General features: G+C 36.9%; 2 protein-coding genes across 6 annotated transcripts in view; one reads left to right on the top strand and one right to left on the bottom strand.

Moving 5' to 3' along the window:
- The window catches only part of PDGFD (platelet derived growth factor D), a 257,644-nt gene that overhangs the window by 100,815 nt on the left and 140,108 nt on the right, over window positions 1-16,721 (top strand). The window lies entirely within an intron of this gene.
- DDI1 (DNA damage inducible 1 homolog 1) overlaps window positions 1-16,721 on the bottom strand; it is a 77,236-nt gene that overhangs the window by 29,376 nt on the left and 31,139 nt on the right. For 2 of the 4 annotated variants that reach the window (XR_010113489.1, XM_063608767.1), the window contains one exon: window positions 1-16,721. This exon is cut by the window's left edge; it is cut by the window's right edge. The gene's annotated coding sequence lies outside the window, so the exon portion shown is untranslated. The other 2 variants (XR_010113490.1, XR_010113491.1) reach the window with 2 other exon arrangements.

The following is a 16,721-nucleotide window of genomic DNA, read 5'->3' as shown; positions in this document are numbered from 1 at the left end:
GAATGCATCTGCCTGCCTCACGGAAAGGATAGTTATGTAATTGTTCCCATGTGCTTCTGAAGTGCATTTGGCATCTGTATAAAGAATACTTTGGAAATACAATTTATATAGAATGTTTATCAGCACTTCCACTGGATTTCCTTGTAAGCCCAGTCGATGTATATATCACATGGGGTGATTTAATAGATAAGCCCAACCCATCAACACAGTCAGTTTTAGGTGATGGCTATGAAGTGTTTGAGCTCAATGAGAAAGAACACATTGTAAAGGCAACAGTATTTTATTTTCTACTGTATAAACACATTGTAAAATCAGCAGTGAAGGTTATATTTTTGGACGCTATGAATGTATTTGTATTTACATCACTGACATCTTGTGGAAAATCACAGAGTCAGGGTCTGCATGGAGTAGGTTCAGAGTGAAGGCTTTGAAGCCTGATGGACTCCACCACTTACCATAAAACCTGAACGAGTTACTTCTGTTTTCTGAAACCTCTCCCTTCTTCCATTGGCTTTCCAGTGGTCCTCTACTCTCCTCCTCTGCTGATATGGTTTGGCTCTGTGTCCCCACCCAAATCTCATCTCAAATTGTAATCTCCATATGTCAGGGGAGGCATCTGATGGGAGGTGACTGGATCATGAGGGCAGAGTTCCCACAGTGTTCTCATGATAGTGAGTGAGTTCTCACAAGATCTGATGGTTTAAAAGTGTGGCACCTCCCCCATCATTCTCTCTCCCGTGCTGCCATGTAACATGTGCCTTGCTTCCCCTTCACCTTCTGTCATGATTGTAAGTTTCCTGAGGCCTCCCCAGCCATGTGGCACTGTGGTCAACTAAACCTCTTTTCTTTATAAATTACCCAGTTTCCGGTAGTTCTTTATAGCAGTGTGAAAACGGACTAATACATCCCCTTGAGGTATACACCTACTGCTTTCAGGTAACATAATTTTTGATGGTGCTGGATTTAGTGATTTTAAAAATCCACTCTGATTTTAAAGTTCAGAAGTCTATGATTTAATGATGTTCCCAGGATAACCTAATTATTGCAGAACCCAGATTAATTCCTCTTCTGCTTGTTTATCACAGTAAATTCTCTCTCTCTCTCTCTCTCTCTCTCCTCTCTCTCTCACACACACACACGTCTAAAACAGCATCATAGAAGGTAAGATGAATCAGTAAAGGACTCTTATAGAGATTTCCTGTTTTACCTTAATGTTGATGATGATATTGGTATGTATTGCCTGAGTATGTGTATTTGTAGAAAGGCGTCAAAATCTTTTGTTTTAGTAGAAAACTACCTTCCTTACCTCAAAAGCCTGTCCTCATTCTGTACTATTTAGCAGCATAATTGAATTCATGTCTCCCAGTTCTTTCCAAAGCTTGGAGCTTGGGGCAATTGCCCTAGTTTACTGGATCTCAGGAGAAGCTCCTCAGTGTTTATATAACCCAAAACTGTGGAGGTTCAAAATTACAGGATTTTTTGTTTTATTTTGTTGTGGTTCAGAGAAGATAGAGGTTCACAACGTTTCACAGGGATACATGGGAGATAAAATTAATAGCACTGACAGTTACTCTATATTTGTATCTCTAGAGAAGGCTGCATATCTGATCATCAAATTCATTAGCATATCTGTTGTGGAAAATGGTGATTAATATGATTAAAGGCATTTTTGTTTTCTTCCCTTAACATGAATTTTCAAACATCCCTGTTTGTCGCCAGGAAGTAGCTTTGAATTTACTTATTTTTAACTGCAGCAATTCAGACAATGTTTGTAGTAGCATAATAATGTATTCTCTTTGTATGTCAATTCTCATTTGGTTACTACTGCAATAAACTCAAGATTTAAGTGGAAGAATAAATATATTGAATTAATATAAGTAATTATTCCTAACGTATTCTGAGGTATTGAGCTGCCATTTGGATATTTTTGCAGCCTAACAAAAAAACTTGTAATTCAAAACTTAAATGGGCCATTTTATATCAGATTGATAGCACCAGTTATGCAGTTTCACATACTTCGAGTTCAGAAAAGTCTTTTTGTTAGACGGAGTCAAGGAAGAAAGATAGGAAGAGCCAGATCTTACGACATACAGAGAAAGAACAGATGGAGGAATTTGCCTTTTCTGTGGCCAAGAACAGGGTTGAGAAATATCCCATGAAGAACTGGCCCAAGGTTGTAACTGGAATGCTGGTTGAAGGTATCTGTTTCTGTGTGACAGAGAGAAACACTGGGTGCTGTCTGGGAACCAGGTGATGTTCACTGTTGCAGATGGAGTCAGCAGTTGCTACCCTTTATCTCCTATTGCAAACAAAATGTCATTGAAAAGCTGTCCCTCCTTCTCCCCTCCCACTCAGAAAAGCTTAGGCTTGACTAGAGGGGATGGTGTCTCAATTATGAAACATTCCACGAAACATGAGAAAAACGAGAATAGAAACTAGAGGCATAGACAAGCCAAAAGTATGCTAAGATAGCAGAGGTCAGTACCTACTTGAACTTCAACGAGTTAGTTTTCGAGTTGTAACCACTTGAAATGGCAAAAGCACCAGAAACGGCCAGGCATGGTGGCTCAAGCCTGTAATCTCAACATTTTGGGAGGCCAAAGCGGGTGGATCACTTGAGGCCAGGCGTTCAAGACCAGCCTAGCCAACATGGCCAAGCCCCGTCTCTACTAAAAATACAAAAATTACTCAGGCATGGTGGCATGCACCTATAATCCCAGCCACTCAGGAGGCTGAGGCAGGCATGGCTTAAACCTAGGAGGCCGAGGTTGCAGTGAGCCAAGATCACGCCACTGCACTCCAGCCTGGACAATAGAGAGAGACTGTCTCAAAGAAACAGAAAACAAACAAAAAACAGAAAGAAAAACACTGAATTTGCAATGTATCAAACATACACACACTGTATTTCATTGGATGAATATATCACATTTTGTTTATCCATTCATCTGTTAATGGAACAGATTTTTGATCGCTTTTAAAATTAGGGCATCTGTTAAGTCTTTTTTGCCTGCTCCCTCCCGATTTAGATGGGTATTCAAATATATTTCTCTGAATACTGGCATATCATTGGTTATATGGGTTGCAAAATCTACTCTTACTCTGTGACTAGCTTTTTCAGTACATGTTTTGGTGTCTTTTAAAGAACAGACATTCTTAATTGATACAGTTCTAACACTTTTTTTTTCCTTTTTGACTAGCATTTTAATGTCATGGCTAAGAATTATTTTCTTACTTAGTGTCATAAAGATATACTCTGTTATTTTCTATAAACTATACAGTTTACATTTCATATTTTGACCCATTATTTAGCTGTAAAAAGGAATGAAGTTCTGATATGTACTTCAACATGTATAAACTTTGAAAACATTATAAGTGAAATGAGCCAGACACCATGCAAATTCATAGACGGAGAAAGTAGATTAGAGGTTACCAGGGCCTATGGGAAGGAGGAAATGGGGAGGTTTTGCTTAGTGGTTGTAGAGTTTCTGTTTGAAGTGATGAAAAACTAGAAATAGTTGGTGATGATGGTTGTACAACATTGTAAATATAATTAATACCACTGAGTTGTACACTTAAAGTGGTTAAAATGGCAAATTTTGTGATGTATATTTTACTCCAATTTTTAAAAAATAATAATGAACTGTACAAAAACATTTGAATTGTACTTTAAATGAATGAGTTATATGGTATTTCAATAAAGCTGTTAAAAAATACACGCACAGAAGCACCATATGGGAAACGTACCTCCTGAAACAGGGTTGGCACATCATAGGTTTGTTCATTCATTAGTAAAAAGATATCAAGCATTTTTCACTCTGCTACTAAGCTGGACAAACAGAAGTATACACAGGAATGTCTCCTAATGAGCCAGACAGAATTCCCCTTGGCTACAAACTTGTGCAGAATTTAACAATGGGCACTATAATTAAATCTGAATTAGCAACCCAGGGGCAGTCTTTCAACCCTTCCCAACCCCTGCATTGAGAGAAAACAGTGATACCTTCTATGCTTATCCCACCCAGATGTGTACCCAGGCCCAGTATAAATAGGACTGTACTCCTCCAGGCCTCTGGGCCAGCTACCTGGTCCAGAGAAGCATGCTCACCTTGTCCAAGACAGTGGAAAAGCCTAGCCCAGGAAGGAGGAAGCCACATGAGTCAGACATTACACCCAAGCATATGTGGACACCTGGAACCTCTCTGAGTTGCTGATCTGGACAAAACCTAGATCTAGAAGTGAAGATGCCAAGACACGGTCAAAATGTAATTCATAACACAGTGGATCTGTACAATCCTTTGCTGCTGTAATAGTGAATGTTTCTGATGTAACCCCCATTAGTCGGTCTTTTGAGATGACACAATGCCCTTATCAAACAGAAACAAATGGCAAGCAAGCAAAATCAAATTAGGAGTTAGTGTATTGTCCTTCAAATACCATTTCATTCTGATGTTTCTCCTCAGGCTATCACCCATTTAGGCCAATCCGTTGCAGAAGCTAAATCTCCCATACAGTGAAATGACAACTGATATTCAAAATGATTTGTTTTCAAAGCAAAATTGTGTTTAAGCCTTCTAGGTGTTAGCCAGTTTGCTAGAGGTTAGGAAAATCAAGATATATAAGCTAAGATCCTGTTCTCATTTTAGTAGAAGAGACAAATAAATATCAGAGGGGTACTATCTTGGAAACGGATTGTTGACCTGAAATGCAGGGAAGAAATTGGTGAATCAACAACAGCAGAGTCTTCAGGGAGGAAGGCTGTTCAAGCAGTTTTGAAGGATAGTTGTTCCTTAGGCAGACAAGACCTCAGAAGAGAGAGAAGAAAAAGGCACCTGAGAAATGCTTAAAAGTGGGAGTTTTTATAATGTAAATTGGAAAAGGTCAATAAATTAATTAGAGTTGGATTTTAATTAACTGATCTTAAAATAATAACAATACTGTAACAATCTAGTGCTAAATATTTATGGAAAATGTTCACCTGGGGCAGAGAGGGATGTTACATTTGTAAAAAGATACTTTGTATTTAGTTTATCAAAATAATGGATGATAAAGGTATAAAGATATTTAAGAATCATGTCCTAATGAAATTGCTGACAGTTATTAAGAAAAAGGTTTTTTATTTTTAAGTAAAAGTTACATATGAAGATTGTATTTATTTAGGAATGTTTAGGATTTATATTTGCTTAGGAATGTCAGACATTTTGAAGAACACACAACTTCAAAAACACAAATAGTATTTTACAGCCACTGTGAAACTCCCTAGCTCCAAATACTCTTTTTTGCCACTGAAATTTGTTTAGATGGATTTATTGAAGTATAATTTACACAGAGTCAAATTCACCATTTTTAGTTGGACAGGTTGAGTTTTGACAATTATGAACAGTTGTGTCACCACCACCACAATCAAGATCTGTAATATTTTTGTCACCTGAAAATGGCCCATGTCCCATGGTGCTTCCCTGTAGTTGATCCCCTCCCCTATCCTCATGCTCTGGCAATACTGAGCTGTTTTCTGCCCTTGTAGTTTTGCATTTTTGTGAGTATCATATAATGGAATCATGCAGTGTGCAGCCTTTTGTGTCTCGCTTCTTTCACTTAGCATAATGCTTTACATATTCCTTCACGTTTTTGAATGTATCCATAGTCCACTCATTTTTATTGTGAGAGGTTTTCCATCATATGAAACTCCTATAGTTTGGTTTATTCATTCAATGGGCATTTGCCCATTTAAATTTTTCTGGTTTTTAATTATTATGGATAAAGCTACCATGAACTATGAACATGTGTGTATAGCTCTGTGTTGTTATTTCCTTGGCATAAATACCTATGAGTGTGGTAAGTGTATGTTTAACTTTATATGGATCTTCCAAACTATTTTCCAAAGTGGCTGATCCTTTGTGCATTCCCATCAACAATACATGAGAGTTCCAGATCTTTGCCAGCATTCTCTGTTGCCTGTTGTCCTCCTTGTTGCTGTGTAATTTTAGTCTTTTTAGTGGATGTGTTTTGATATATCATTATGGGTTTGATTTGCTTTTTCCTAATGACTAATGATGCTGAGCATCTTTTTATGTGCTCATGTGCCATTCAAACCTCTTCTTCAGTGAACTATCTCTTCATATCTTTTGCCCATGTTGTATTGAGTTATTTTTCTTCTTATCGGTGAATGTAAAACGTGTTTTAAATACATATTTCAACATTTATCATGTACGTGTTTTGCAAATAATTTCTCCCACTCAGAGGTTTATCTTTTCAGTTTCTTAAAGTGTTTATCCAAGAGTTTTTAATTTTAATGAAGTCCAGTTTATCAATTTGTTTTCTTTTATGGTTCATGCTTTTTGTGTTCTAATAAATCACTGACTAATCTTTGTCACAATTTTTTTTATGTTTTCTTTTAGAAATATTACAGGCTTCACATTTAGGTCTATGATCCGTTTTGAGTTAATTGTTTTGGATGGTGCAAGGTAACAGCCCAAGTTCTTTTGTTTTTTGCTTATGGATTCTCTGTTGTTCTAGCACAATTTATTGAAAACTAATCTTTCCGCATTAAATTATCTTGACATCTTTATTGCAAATCAATTGACCCTATATGTATGGGTCTCTTTCCGGACTTTATTGTATTCTATGGATGTATATGGCTATCTTTATGATAATATCAAATTATCTTTATTACTGTGGCTTTGTAATAAGTCTTGAAATCAGGTATTATGAGACTTCCATTTTGTTTTACTTTTTCTAAATTGTTTTAGCTATTTCTGGACTTTTTTTAAATTTCAACTTTTATTTTAGATTCAGGGGGTACATGTGCAGGTTTATTACCTGGGTGTACTGCATGATGCTGAGGTTTGGGTTATGAATGATCCCATTGCCCAGGTACTGAGCCTAGTGCCCGGTGGTCAGTTTTTCAACCCTTTCTCTCCTCCCTCTCTCCTCTCTAGTAGTCCTCATTTTCTGTCTTTGGCTTCTTTGTGTCCATGAGTATCCAGTGTTTAGCTCCCACTTCTAAGTGAGGGCATGTGGTATTTGTTTTTCTGTTCCTGTGTTAATTTGCTTAGACGAATGGTCTGGCCCTTTGTTTTTTGTATAAATTATGATATCAGACTGTGGATTTTTTCAAAACCAAAAAGTCCTGCTGGGTTTTCATTGAGATTATTTTAATTCTATACATCAAATTATGGGAGATTGACATTATAGCAATATTGGGTTTTTCAGTTTAATATTCTTTAATTTTTCTTATCAATGTTGTGTAGTTTTCTACCTTCAGGTCTCCCACATATTTTGTCAAACTCATTCTTAAGAACCTTGTGGGGTGTTTATTTTTTGTGGGGGGAGGGGACGAAGTCTTGCTGTGTCGCCAGGCTGGCATGCAGTGGCTCGATCTGGGCTCACTGCAATCTCTGCCTCCTAGGTTCAAGCGATTCCCCTGCCTCAGCCTCCCGAGTAGCTGGGACTGCAGGCGTGCACCACTACGCCTGGCTAATTTTTTGTATTTTAGTAGACACGGGGTTTCACCATGTTGACCAGGATGGTCTCGAGCTCCTAACCTCTTGATACTCCCGCCTCGGCCTCCCAAAGTGCTGGGACTACAGGCGTGAGCCACCATGCCCAGCTGGTTTTTTTATGATATTGGAAATGTTTACATTTAATTTCCAAGGGTTCACTGCTAGTATATAAAAAAATGCAGTTTATTTTTGTATGAAATAATTGTTTTAAATGTTTTATTAAAATATAAATATGAAAATAATTGTTTTAAAATGTAATTTTTGATAACAAGCTATCTTAGAAGCAACTGTTGGTAGGGTTGTGTTGTTTTGGAGGCTCTGAGGCAGAATCTGTTCCTTGCCTCTCTCCCAGCTTCTAACTCTCAGGAATCCTTGGTGTTCCTTGACTTGGGGCTCCATTGCTCTAATCTCTGCTTCTGTCCTCACATGGCCTTCTCCGTTGTGTCTCTGTGTCCCAAATCACTGTCTCCTTTCTCTTATAATAGCACCAGTCCCCAGATTTAGGGCCCACCCTAAATCCAGAATTATCTCATCCTAAGATTTAAAATTTAATTACATTTGCAGAAACCCCATTTCCAAATAGGGTCCCATCCACAGTTATCAGGGGTTAAGACTTGACCATATTTTTGTTTTGGAAGGGACACTATTCAATCCACTACAAATGTCTAGACAGAAATTAACTGTGAAAATAAAGACATTGCTCCATATTAAGTATTATATCATTGTTCAATGTAAAGAATATAAAAACGACACAACTTGGACATGTGATGTATTTGTGTTTATAGATAATCTGACATACATAGGGATTATTCTGTCCCTCTTTTCCATTTCTACATTTTTAAAAAACTTTACTGTTTGGTAAATTTTATATAACTTAAAACAGCTATGGGTTTTGGGGTAAGAGGATTTTTAGCAATTTTATATCATATTAGAAACTTAATTTTGAGGTAGGGGTGAATATTCTGGCTCTGATTATTGATTTTTGTTTTTTATTAGGCCTGTTATTTTAAAAGGAAAAAAATACTTAAATCAGAAATAGAAAGTACCCTCAGTGTTTTATTTCTGTTCTTGTTTTTTGTTTTTCCCCTTATATGAAGGAAGCACATCTAAATGAGGAGAGCGGGGTAGCAAAATACCATTTCTATGGCAACAGTTCCATTATGCTTGTACTTCAGTAGTAATTTCTATAGCACATTAGATCACTATAGTTGGCAGCTTCAAAGCACTCAAACTGGGGAAATAACACATCAATATCTATTATGTCACTTCAGCACAAATTCTGGGAAGGTATCTCCAAGTAAAAAATATTTTAAACTGGTCACCTTAATAGTGTGTTTTAGGTTTTTAAAATAATAGAGTTATGATTTATTTAAACTTTTTCTTAATCTTCAAACAATTACTTCTTTTTACTATGACTGCTAAAGAATGATAATTACCTTATTGATCCAACTAAGTGCCAGACACTGATTTACTGCTTCAATGCATTCTTTCTATTCCTGTAACACACCTGGGTTATCATTACTATTAGTTTTATTTTCAGATCCTGGAGCCAAAGTTACCAAGAAGTTAAGAGCGCTTTAATCATTTACCCCTTCAACAAATATTTATTAAGCCAGCCACTTTCTAAGTATCAAACATACAGCAATGAAAAACACTGAGTGAGAAACTGGTAGGGCCAGAATTCAAACTCACATCCGTGTGACTCCAAATAAGGAACACATCTGTGCTCCTTCCAATAAATGCTTGCTGACTGTTTCCCAAACTATTAATTCCTTATAAATACTTTATTTGACATGAACTGGCGTTTTGTAGTACAATGGAGCAGCATGACCTTGTCCCTGCCAAGGAATTTGCTTTTGAACATACATGACATTTGTGTAAAAGCCATTGGTAGGAACCAAGGACATTTTGTTTTAAAACATTAACATTAAAATAAATAAACTTTTGTATGCCAGATGCTACTTGCATAATGTGTTCTAAGTGATCAGTATTGTTTTTCTTAGCTTAAAGGTAAGACATTAGGCTTGGAAAGGTTAAGGTAATTGCTCCGCCTGAAGCTGGTTCCCTCCACCTGTGCTTGGTTTGTATCTCCTCCTCTCCAAGGCTGATTATCCTGGCACCATTACCGTCTCCCCTATCTCTAGCCTGTTTCCTTTTACAAGTGGCTTCTTTTTGGCATTTCAACTTGCTTAAGTATCTCTCATCTAAAAACTAGCCAACGTTTTCCCTTTACCCTTCTATTCCCCTTCAGCTCTGAAGCAAAACAATTTGAAAGCATTTTCTATGTTTGCTGTCATTACTTTCTCCTCTCCTATCTATTCCCCACCATCTTCATTTGTTTTCTCCCCTTCTACTCAAATTGCACTTTCCAAAGGCTTTGCCGACGTGATGCTAAAAATGGTATCTCATCACCCATGTGATGATTTTTATTTCTGATATGATTGAACATTATTTCTCATTTCTTACCCATTTCCCACATATGTGTTTTTGTTGCTTGTTCCAGTATTTTGCCTATTTTCTTATTGAGGTTGCCTTATTTCTTTTACTTTGTCATATATTTAGGGAGGAAATAGACTATTTCATCACTCTTTGAGCAACATAGATCAGAATTAAGAAGTTAATATACAATCACTGATAAAGGTCAGCAGGGTGTGTCTGGATGAGAACATTGAGCAGCCAAACTATGAAGGATATTGTGCAAATATGCAGTTGTCATTTTACCAAAGCTTTATTTCCCAGCAACGTGGAGCTTTTCCCTTCCTTTGCAGAAATCGTTTCCCAGTAGTCAAAATCCAGTTATGAAATAAACATGTAATCCAGTTATGCCAGTGTTTGTTGCTGCAGTATTTGGTATAAAAGTCTCTGGAGACTGACTTGTGTGCCTCATGGTGTTGTGCTGGAATGGTGGACGCTGTGGGCTTCCAGCAAGTTTATCTTGGGAAAAAATGACATGCCTCTTTGTTTGCTGGCCTCTTTTGTTCTTTCTATATGTCATGAATCTTCTACCTTCATAAATGTCTCTGTTCTGCCACTTGCTACACTATAAATCTCTCTTATCTCTGTTTTGTGGCAAAGTACCATCATAACCAAGACTGGCCTGAAATTCGGAAGACTCAGTAGTTTGGGGCATTGTTCCATCCAATTTTATAGATTCATCAAATTTTGCAGAGAGCATGTGTTATTTTGTGTCTCAGCACTGTATCTGGTTTGATTTCTCTGTGTTTGTAATATCCTGCCCAGTTGAATATATGCGCTTCTTGTTCTGAACCCTCTGTAACAAACTATGTTCCCAATTTATTTTTATGTGAATGCAATTTGGTTTTATATATGACTGCAATTACATTAAAGAATATAAATAGTTTATCTGCAATTTATAGTTATTACAGCTAATTAACACATTTTCATAGAAGCAATAACCCAATCTGAAGCATTTTAGTAAGAAGCTAAATATATTCTAGAAGCTGTTTGTGAAACTATTAATTTCTGCAGGAATTAATTGCCATCTCACTTGAACTGAGTAAGTAATATAACTGCAGTTTTAAAAATACACATTTATGAAAAGATACACACATGCAAAGGGTTAAATTTCAGTTATTTTGCATGGTGCCTTTTGCCCAACTATCTAAAACACAAGAAAGAACAAAATAATGTCTCCTTGGAGAAAAATATATACATTGTAAAAGGACTCTCAGCTTCTTAGTATTCTCTCTAAAAACTCTTGTGATATAAAAAGGACCTTTTTTCCCCTCCCCCAAGGTATCATTAGGAAATCAAGTTAGATCACTAACCCACTTCAGTTCAGTAGACTGAGGTTCTTCAGAGGAGTTCACCATTCCAATTTTCATAATAAGAAAGTATCTATTCAATTAAATCATGAGCATATAAACTGAATAATTAGAAAACTTTAGGTTAAAATTACAGGATGAAAAGTCACTGTTACCACCAATATTCTACTGAAAAAACTACTTTACTGTGTCTTGGACAGTGAATAAAAATGTAGAAATTCTGTACTAGACAGAATAAAAATCCTACAGAGTCTTTCTGATAATGAACCATGAGAGAGGGAAAGAAGTTACATTGGAGATTTTAAAAGGAAGAAGGAAAATCTTCTCTGACTTTTTTCTATAGCCTACTCAGGAAATGTTATGCAAAAGCAACCAGTTCCACAAGCCCTGGGGTGGATGAGGGTATCAGTTTAGAAACAGGTTGGTGATAACTCTGGGAATCAATGAAATTAACACTAGAACAGAAACAACTACCTCTGCTCATGTCAGCCATACAACATTAGCCCCAATTGGACAGAAGCAAACACACACCAAAAAATACCCCTACAGTCTTCTTTATGCTTATCGCAATTCATTAAACACTTACTGAGCACCTTCCCTGGTAGCTAGCATGCCAGGGAACCCCAAACCTTCCAGCTCATCAATAATTAATAAATATTTACTATATCTCATTAGTGAATATCTAAATGTCACTTAAAAGTAAAGAAAAGGCTAACAGTAACATTTTTCATTTCATAAAGCCTTCCCAGTAGTAAAATTAATAAAATAAGCTTTTTACTGCTCTTCTTTTTAAAAGAGTTTTATTAATCAGGATAGTTGAGGTTTTGCTGGATTTCTACTGGGTTTTACTTACTGTTTTCACTCAGAACTGGCATGAATGTCCATGTCATACTTTAAAGTTAACATTGCAGTTTAAAAGCATGTTGGCTTCAGCCATCAAAAGGAGTAAAGTACCGATACATGCTACAATATGGATAAGTCTTGAAGACATTATATTAATTGAAGAAGCCAAACACAGAAGGTCATGTGTTGTATGGCTCGGCTTAAATAAAATACCCAGAGTACCTAAATCTACAGAGACAAAACACAGACTGATGGTTGCCAGGGGCAAGGAGGAATGGGGAATGTGGAGCAATTGCGTAAGGTGTATAGGGTTTCCCTTTGGAGTGACGAAAAGGTTTTGGAACTAGATGGAAATAGTGGTTGCAAAACGTTGTGAATGTGTTAACTGCCGCTGAATTGTTCACTTTTAAATGGTTGATTTTATGTTATATAAATTTAACCTCAATTTAAAAAATTGTACCATAATTTTTTTTATTTTTTAAGTCAAAAAAAGCACAGTGGTTAATTGTATATGTTTTCTGTATTTGTTTACATTTTATAGATGAAACAGTAGTGTTTATAATATCTGGCCAGCATTTTATTCAATAAATGTCAGTGAAAAAACTATTTGAGATCTGTGTAATTACTGATTTTTTTTTTTCATTCAGGAATCACCATGCTATTATTAGAGATTTTCACCTAGGCTTTTACCCATCTGTCTGTATTATCTCACTATACAATCGCCTACCTTAAATTTTAAATCTTCCCAGGGACCTCTGTATTCATTTATATTTAAGTAATTCCTGGGATGTTGGAAGCTTGCAGTTGGTATGACTCCCGTAGTGGAGTCATTCTGGAATATGTTTACATGCTGGTCTTCATCTTACACATCATTAATGAAGGTGTCAACTAGAAAGGTCACTAGCAGCAATGCCTACAGCACCCCACTGATCATCTGAGTGGAATTTGATATATTGCCTTTGATAATTGCCCTGTCCTTGTCAACTAATTTTCAGTTCGTGTTGGGGTCCTTGTGGTCAATACCATTAAAATTAATTTTTCTCGTTTTATGGTAGTGAGATGCTACCTAATTCCATGCAGGTGAAACCTAGGTACCAAACTTTCTTTGCTACTATTGAGTGTTATCACTGACAGCATTTATGTTTAATTGCTATGATAGTTAATGACAATGGTTTTCATCATAATGGAGGGCATTTTTTTTTTCCTGTATCACCTTGTGCTGCCTGTTTCTTTTCTTGGCTATAATCTATAAATTGTTTTGCTGCTCATTAGTACCTCTAAGGCCTGAGGAAATAACAAGGGCAAACTCAACTTCTGTTCATTTTGCCTGGCTAGCAGCCTGTAATCAGTCTAGGAGGCAAGAGTGAGGATTGATAGTGTTGAGTTAAATGGATGTATGGTTTATCCATCAGTGTAAGAGCTAGCTTCCATGATATGGACAATTAAGATTACAATCAGTCTTGGAGTTGAGAGGACTCTTGGAATGATCCTCTGCCTCTGTGTTTCTCAACAGGAGTATGTGCTGCTGGAGATGGGGGAGGGACAGTTATTTGTCTTGCAAGACCCTTCCGTACACTAAAGGACATTGAGTACCCCAGACCTGCAGTACTGAATGCTGATATTTGCCAGGACATCCCAAAGTGCCCCACACATTTCTGGGTGTTTCCGAGTGGAGCAGACCCACACGTTATCACTTTACTTGATGAGCAAACTGAGGTCCAGAAAGGTTTGGTGCCTTGCCCAAGGGTGTATGTCCAGGAAGTGGCAAAACTGGTATTAGAACCAAAATTATCTTATCTGGGCCAGTGCTGCTTCTATCAGCAAAGCTCTTTTCATTTAAATGTTTTAGAGTAGAATCTCAAGTGGGCCCTCGGGACTGGCCTGAAATTCAACTACCTTTTCCTACTTGATTTACTTGTTTCATACCTTCTCCTTCCTCCTCAATCCTCTATCACTCCCTACTTCCCTTCACTTCTTTTATTCTTATTTCACTGAGAAAATAGAGTAGAACAGTCTGGTCTTCACACTGTCAATCCTGCAGTCTACCTGCATTTACACCCACGTGTGCTGTCTTTCTTCCTATTACAAGTAATGAACTCTTCCTGCTCCTGCCGAGAGCCCAGTTCCTCCCTCATAGACAAGAACTGTGCTGTATGAATTACTCTTTGTTCTCTCTTGCTTTTTCAAACTCTCCCTCCCACTGGACATATAACGTATAACCCATACTGAACTACCCATATATGTCCTATCAACATATAACCATACTGAACTACCTTCATAGTAAAAGGTGTTCTCTCATGGCCCCTACCTCTATTATTATGATGTTTCTCTGCTTCCCTGAAAGAATTCTCTCCTAAGAGATTGTTAGTTGCTCTCCCACCTCCTCCAATCCAATTGGCTCCTCAACCCCCTTCTAACCAGGTTTTCTTTCTTCACCATCCTCACAGAGTCACTCTTGTCGAAGTTACCAACAACCTCCTCCTTGCCAAATCCATCAATTCTCAGACCTCATCCTAAACTCCCAGCCAGATTTGACAGGGTGACCCCCCTGTTCTTCATGAAACATTTTATTAATTTGGCCTTCCAGGCATGATTTTCTTTATTTCCCTCTCACCTCATTGGTTTATCTTTCTTGGGCTTCTTTGTAGGCTGCTCCTCCTCTGCTGAGCCTGAGATATTGAACCTGTCAGGAGCCTAGTTCTTAGCCCTGCTATTTTTAACAATACAACCAGAAAAAAAAAAAAAAAAAAAAGCTTAAAAAAATAAATCAAATGTCTTTCCTTTGCTTAAAAACCCCTAAAAGCCATAACACTTACAATGAAATTCAAACCCCTTATTTAGAACTACAAAGCCTTACGTAATCTAGCCCTTCTAGATTACTCTTTCAGCCACCCTAACCATTCTCTTTGTTGTTCTTCCTTGAACACTCTTAGTTTCTTCCTGCTTTAAGTGTTTGCTCTTTCTTCCTGAAATGTGCTTTACCCAGATTTTCTCGAAAGTTCTCCTTTTTCATCATCCAGGTTCTTCCTCAAATATCTCTTCCTCACAGAAACCTTCCCTGACCCCGTTGTCTAAACTACTATATCCCCGTTCCATTGCCCCATGTTCCTGAACAGTGCTTTATCCTTATTCATAGAAGATATCTGTCCCTGAAATGATATATTTATTTATTTGCTGTTAATGACAGGTAATATGATAGAGTGATTTAACACATAGATTCTAGTTCTGTGAGTCCTGGATGCAGCCACTGACTAGCTCTGTGACCTTGACAAGACACAACCTCTGTGTTCCTCAGTGTCCTAATCTTTACAGTGGAGATGTTGTTTAATTCTTACAGGTTTTTTGTTGTAAAGTGAATTAACATATATAACATGCTTAGAATAAATGACTCACTTGGCAAGTGCTATGTGAATTATATACATTATATTATTTTAAATGTTGTTTGAAACTTTCATTGGAAATAAGCTTCAAGAAGATGACTAGTGTGTCATTCTTGTGTACCACTAGTTTTCTAACTCTGGAAGCAGTGCCAGATGCATTGTATAACTCTCAGTGTCTATTTTTTGAATGAGCAAATGAATGGCATACCACGAATTGGACTTATGTCTCAGCATACTCTCAATTTGTACTTGTGTCTTAAAAACAAGATAGCTTTGGGAATGGCCTGTATCAGTAGCAAAGGTTAGTCTGTCAGGAAAAAGAGGTGACTTAGAATATTTGTAAAATAAAACAACCCCATCTGCTCTAGCTCTCCATAGGGTTTTGGTAATCTTTCAATTAGGTTGGTTTCTGTTAAGACATTTTCATTCACATGGAGAGAGAATAAGAAGATATACAATGTTTGAGGTGAACTAGGAGACAGAACACTAATAAGTTAAAAGAAGTAGCTTTGTTCATTCAAGAAAGAAGAGAGTAGAAAAATAAATGAATGGCAGAATCAGAACTGGGGTTTGAATGTTTCGCTCTATCTAGTTGCTTCTATAATCATTTAAGTATTGTTGCAAAAATTATTTCTCAGTATTTTATATTTGGAATTGAATTTTCATTTCTACTTAGCTGGCTGGATTTGTCTGGGTCAGTATGTCACCCTCAAGATGAAGACATGGTCTCCTAGTTGAGAGCTTTTGAATGCCTGTGCTTTTTAGAGTATAAGAAAAGTTAATAAAATGCAGTCAAATATAATATAGAAAAATGCTTCTATGAGAGAAATAAAGCTTGTCATTGATGAGATGTTAAATATGGCATCCAGGAATCTCTATAGTTCTCTCAAAAGTGTGTACTAGATTATTTGGTTGTATTTTGGGAGACTGAAATAGTCAGTGGCTTTTTCGTTACTATCAAAGATATAGCAGATTTACATTAGCTATGTACTATAATCATTTGGCCAACTATGAATGAATGTAATGCATTTAATATGACCAGTCACCTTCCCCCATTCTCCATGGTGGCTCGACTAAAGGATGCTGAATCAAGAACTTATTCTCAGAACTTGATGTAAGATGTTAACACATCTATTTTGTTGGCTGCCACATGTTTTAGACCTTCATAAAACCATGGAAAGTTATAGTGTAATGGAAATTTGAAACTTCCACAA

Source organism: Pan paniscus, chromosome 9 (genome assembly GCF_029289425.2).
Source record: "Pan paniscus chromosome 9, NHGRI_mPanPan1-v2.0_pri, whole genome shotgun sequence".
NCBI classification, from domain to species: Eukaryota; Metazoa; Chordata; class Mammalia; order Primates; family Hominidae; genus Pan; species Pan paniscus.
Note: the sequence above shows the minus strand (reverse complement) of the source record. Positions and strands in the feature narration are given on the sequence as shown.